Genomic DNA, 6,000 nt, shown 5'->3' with positions numbered 1-6,000 from the left:
AGCTTACCTCTGTAATATCAATATATCATATGAAAAAAATATTTAAGTTGAGTATAAGTAAATAATTTATCACATGGGAAGAAATTAGATTGGTGTTAATTTTTATATTATTTAATATTTTATTATACAAAATCGACAACATTAAAGAATCAACTAGACCAAATAATATTCATCTGAAAAAATGTATATTTTCTTTGATGGGAATTCCTATACGATTAGCATGCAAACAGTAACTTACACATTATTAATTTACCCGGCAATCAATCAGTTAAGGGGAAAAAGCAAAAACAAAAGAAAAAAAAAGAATCGTCGTTACGGCTGTGTTTGCAAACCACGTATTCCCAACCTCTCTCCCTCGTTTTGTTTCGTGGTCCTGTTTATTAAATTGAATCTCCAATGCCACATGCCATCTGCCGTCACACACTCACTCCTTTTATCCCTTGTAGATGCAGCAAAGCCCACACTCAAAGAGAGATAGTTGGTGATGGATCAGGAGCTGAGCTTGGCGGTGGAGCGCGATGCTTTGCTCCAGGAGGACTCCATCATTTTTGCGCTCATCAAGCAGTGGCCTACACTCCCGCCGCCGAAGCTGCCGGTGGCCGGTCCCTTCTGGAAATGGTAATGTTGGAATTAATGAATGGGTCTTAGCCCACTCGAAGATTAATTCTTTGGAAAATCACAAAAGCCCACCTCATGGGATGGCATGCATGTGGAGTTTAGTACCACCTTGCTTATTCTAGGAGAGGGGGACCTCCTTAAAAGGGAGGATGCCCTCCTAGCCACTTGAAGCATGTGTGGTGGAGAGAAGAGGGGAAACACACGCGCGCGCTCGCTCGCCTGGCCTGGCCTGGGCAGGGCAGGGCAGGCGGCGCGCGTGCACGACGTACGCGTCGAATGGTCCGAAAAATTGGCTCCTCACCCTTGCGCAGATGCAGCCTCTTTTTGCAGTTTTGTTTTGCTGCAAATTCGGATTCGTTTTTGTTTTGGAAACGTTCCGAAAAATCCGATGCGTGCAAACGGCGTGGAGTCCGGATAAGTTACGCGCGACTTATCCGGTTCGGTTACGCGCAGTAGAGATCGTGCGGGCGCCCTGATCAAGCGACCTTTCTCTATATAAACCGACCCGCCGTCTTCACGCAATATATGCGAAAATCAATCTAGGGTTTGCCTCCTACTCTGTACTGCGCCGTCGCTCGTAGACTACTCCATCCCGCTCGCCGGCGTGCACCAGCGATCGGGAGAGCAGGTCTCCGGAACCTCTGCCTTTGACGTCCTGCACCGGGAGAAGGCGGCAATAAGGTTTTTGGGAAGCGCTTCGCGCGACTGCTCCCTGTTCGTTCGCGACGGCTCGCCTTCCTCTTCGCTCGCGTGTTTCGTGCCTTCGTAGACACCTGCGAAAAGTTTCGACCAAGCAGCCGGTCTTTTCGTCACCTCGGTACGTGTTCAATATGTTGCGCATATTTGATCTGTTCATGTTATTCTGCGTAGTTTACATGTGTAGATCTAATGATGCGTTCATGCTAGTTTTCATCTGTAATGTCATGACTTATTTATGGAATAAATTAAATCATTATATGCCCATAATCTCAACAATCCAAAAACCTTATTATAGGCACTGTGATTTTACTATGGCTGGTTTTGCCGATGCACTGAGGCCGGATAAATTCACCGGTGTGCATTTTAAGAGATGGCAGATCAGGGTCACTCTGTGGCTGACAGCTATGAAATGCTTCTGGGTGAGTACTGGCAAACCTGAAGGAGTTCTTACTGCTGAACAGCAGAAGCAATTCGAGGAAGCCACTACTCTCTTTGTGGGATGCATTCTTAGCGTTCTTGGCGATCGTCTGGTCGAGGTGTATATGCATATGACCGACGCTAAGGAGTTGTGGGATGCACTGAATACTAAATTCGGTGCTACTGATGCTAGCAATGATCTGTATATCATGGAGCAGTTTCATGACTACAAAATGGCTGACAACCGTTCTGTAGTCGAACAGGCTCATGAGATACAAACCATGGCTAAGGAACTCGAACTCCTTAAGTGTGTCTTACCCGACAAATTTGTGGCCGGGTGCATTATTGCAAAACTACCTCCATCTTGGAGGAGTTTCGGTACTGCACTCAAACACAAGAGACAGGAATACTCCGTTGAGGGGTTGATTGCGTCTCTTGATGTTGAGGAGAAAGCTCGGGAAAAAGATGCCGCGTCTAAGGGCGATGGTGGGCAGTCCAGTGCCAATGTTGTGCACAAGGCCCAGAACAAGAGCAAGGGGAAATACAAAGCTCAGCAGACCACCAACTTCAAGAAGCAGAAGAAGAACAACAACAATCCTAATCAGGATGAGAGGACTTGCTTTGTGTGTGGCCAAGTTGGTCATCTGGCTAGGAAGTGTCCACAACGCAAGGGGATGAAGGCACCTGCAGGGCAGACTTCTAAGTCTGCTAATGTGACCATTGGCAACACTGGAGATGGAAGCGGGTATGGTAATTTACCTACTGTTTTTTCAGTTAATCAATCTACTAATTGGTGGGTTGATACTGGGGCCAATGTACATGTTTGTGCTGACATCTCATTGTTTTCTTCTTATCAGGTCGCACGGGGTTCCACCGTCCTAATGGGGAATGGGTCACATGCTTCTGTTCATGGTGTTGGCACGGTAGATCTGAAGTTTACTTCGGGAAAGATCGTGCAGCTGAAGAACGTGCAGCATGTCCCTTCTATCGACAGGAATCTTGTTAGTGGCTCCCGTCTGACTAGAGACGGATTTAAGTTGGTTTTTGAGTCTAATAAAGTAGTCGTGTCTAAACATGGATATTTTATTGGTAAAGGTTATGAGTGCGGAGGCCTGTTCCGCTTTTCCCTTTCTGATTTCTGCAATAAGTCTGTGAACCATATTTGTGGCAGTGTGGATGATGAGGCTAATGTTTGGCATTCACGTTTATGTCATATTAATTTTGGCTTGATGTCTCGGCTTTCCAGCATGTGTTTAATTCCTAAGTTTTCCATTGTCAAAGGTTCTAAGTGCCATAGTTGTGTGCAATCGAAGCAACCTCGCAAGCCTCACAAGGCTGCCGAGGAGAGAAACTTGGCACCACTAGAACTCCTACATTCAGATCTTTGTGAAATGAATGGGGTGTTGACGAAGGGTGGAAAACGATATTTCATGACATTGATTGATGATGCTACTAGATTTTGCTATGTGTACTTGTTGAAAACGAAAGACGAGGCTCTAGACTATTTTAAAATTTATAAGGCAGAGGTTGAAAATCAACTTGACAGAAAGATAAAAAGGCTTAGGTCTGATCGTGGTGGAGAGTTTTTCTCGAACGAGTTTGACTTATTCTGTGAGGAACATGGCATCATACATGAGAGGACGCCTCCCTATTCTCCCGAGTCTAATGGGATTGCTGAAAGGAAGAACCGCACACTGACTGACTTGGTGAATGCCATGTTGGACACCGCGGGACTGCCTAAGGCATGGTGGGGGGAGGCATTGTTGACCTCAAATCATGTGTTAAACAGAGTTCCTAACAGAAATAAGGACAAAACACCATATGAGATATGGATTGGTAGAAAACCATCACTTTCTTATTTGCGCACATGGGGGTGCTTGGCGAAAGTCAATGTACCAATAACGAAGAAGCGCAAACTTGGACCTAAGACTGTGGACTGTGTTTTTCTGGGATATGCTCATCATAGCATTGCCTATAGATTTTTAATAGTTAAATCCGAGGTACCGGACATGCATGTTGGTACAATTATGGAGTCTCGTGATGCTACCTTCTTTGAGAGCTTTTTCCCAATGAAGGATACACATAGTGGTTCGAACCAACCCTCTGAAATAATTCCCAGTTCAATCACACCACCAGAACAAACTGAACATACACATGAACTTGTCTCTGAGGAGGATGTCAGTGAAGCTCCTCGAAGGAGTAAGAGACAAAGGACGGCTAAGTCTTTTGGTGATGATTTCACTGTGTACCTCGTGGATGACACTCCTAAGTCAATTTCAGAAGCATATGCATCTCCTGATGCAGACTACTGGAAGGAGGCTGTCCGTAGTGAAATGGATTCCATTATCGCTAACGGGACTTGGGAGGTGACAGAGCGACCCTATGGGTGTAAACCTGTGGGGTGCAAGTGGGTGTTCAAGAAGAAGCTTAGGCCTGACGGTACTATTGAAAAGTACAAGGCTCGGCTTGTTGCTAAGGGCTATACTCAGAAAGAAGGCGAAGATTTCTTTGACACTTACTCACCTGTTGCTAGATTGACCACAATTCGTGTGCTACTTTCCCTAGCAGCCTCACATGGTCTTCTCGTTCATCAAATGGACGTTAAGACAGCTTTTCTTAATGGAGAGCTGGATGAGGAGATCTATATGGATCAACCTGATGGGTTTGTACTTGAAGGTCAAGAAGGCAAAGTGTGCAAATTGTTGAAGTCTTTGTATGGTCTGAAACAAGCTCCTAAGCAATGGCATGAGAAATTTGACAAAACATTGACGTTTGCAGGCTTTGCAGTCAATGAGGCAGATAAATGTGTGTACTATCGCCATGGTGGGGGTGAGGGAGTTATTTTGTGCTTGTATGTTGACGACATACTGATATTTGGGACAAACATTGAGGTGATAAATGAGGTTAAATCATTCTTGTCTCAAAATTTTGATATGAAAGATTTGGGAGTAGCTGATGTTATTTTAAACATTAAGCTAATTAGAGGTGAGAATGGGATTACACTCTTGCAGTCTCATTATGTGGAGAAGATCTTGAATCGCTTTGGCTACATTGATAGTAAGCCTTCTCCAACACCTTATGATCCTAGCTTGTCGCTTCGCAAGAACAAGAGAATTGCTAGGAATCAACTGGAATACTCCCAAATCATTGGCTCGTTGATGTACCTGGCTAGTGCAACTAGGCCTGATATCTCCTTTGCTGTGAGCAAGTTGAGCCGATTTACCTCTAATCCGGGAGATGATCACTGGCGTGCGCTTGAGCGAGTAATGCGCTATCTGAAAGGTACTGTGGAATTGGGGCTTCACTATACTGGGTATCCTGCGGTACTGGAGGGTTATAGTGATTCTAACTGGATCTCTGATGTGGATGAGATCAAAGCCACTAGTGGATATGTTTTCACACTGGGTGGTGGTGCTGTTTCATGGAGGTCTTGCAAACAGACAATTTTGACGAGGTCAACCATGGAAGCAGAGCTAACGGCACTGGATACTGCTACTGTTGAGGCAGAATGGTTGCGTGATCTATTAATGGATCTGCCTGTTGTTGAAAAACCGGTGCCGGCTATCCTTATGAACTGTGACAATCAAACGGTAATTGTCAAAGTGAATAATTCTAAGGATAATATGAAATCGTCTAGACATGTGAAAAGACGATTGAAGTCTGTCAGGAAATTAAGAAACTCCGGAGTTATAACGTTGGATTACATCCAAACAGCGAGAAACCTGGCAGATCCCTTCACGAAGGGACTATCACGAAATGTGATAGACAATGCATCGAAGGAGATGGGTTTGAGACCCATGTGAGTTATACTATGGTGGTAACCCAGTCTATGTGATCGGAGATCCCGTGAATTAGATCCTGGGAAGAACAAACCATTAATAAACTAGAGGAGAGTACCAATATATATACCCTCTCTAAGTGAAGATGCATATACTCTCGTGAGCTGCAAGGCAGGTTGGCTATGCCTTAATGAGTTCTGTTGGCTTTAATTAGCAAAGATGTTGTCCTGCAGAGCATTCTTGAAGGAACTCACCTTTGTGAGCTTGACTGTTGGTCGCAGTCCATGAAGATTTTGGGTGAATCTTCTAGGAAGCTTACTAAAGACCTAGGAGTATGACTTATACGCTCCACCCGAGGGGTAGTCTACAGACGGTCTAGTACCAGATAAGACTTTGAGTGAAACTTGCTTGCACAAGACTTGCAATTCAAGGCGTAGTCCATTGTTCAAGTTGTGAGTAAGTGTAGCTTGGAGTTCTAGGTGGATGT

The 6,000-nt window shown here is 44.7% G+C and overlaps 1 long non-coding RNA gene across 1 annotated transcript; it reads left to right on the top strand.

The window, feature by feature from the left end:
• Positions 1-1,533: 1,533 nt before the first annotated feature.
• On the top strand, positions 1,534-2,964 carry LOC136355735 (uncharacterized). Its single transcript, XR_010740055.1, has 2 exons — positions 1,534-2,479; positions 2,592-2,964. It is a non-coding gene; the product is annotated as an uncharacterized lncRNA (long non-coding RNA).
• The last annotated feature ends 3,036 nt before the right edge of the window (positions 2,965-6,000 follow it).

The sequence above is a fragment of the Oryza sativa genome, chromosome 3 (genome assembly GCF_034140825.1).
Source record: "Oryza sativa Japonica Group chromosome 3, ASM3414082v1".
Taxonomy (NCBI): domain Eukaryota; kingdom Viridiplantae; phylum Streptophyta; class Magnoliopsida; order Poales; family Poaceae; genus Oryza; species Oryza sativa.
Note: the sequence above shows the minus strand (reverse complement) of the source record. Positions and strands in the feature narration are given on the sequence as shown.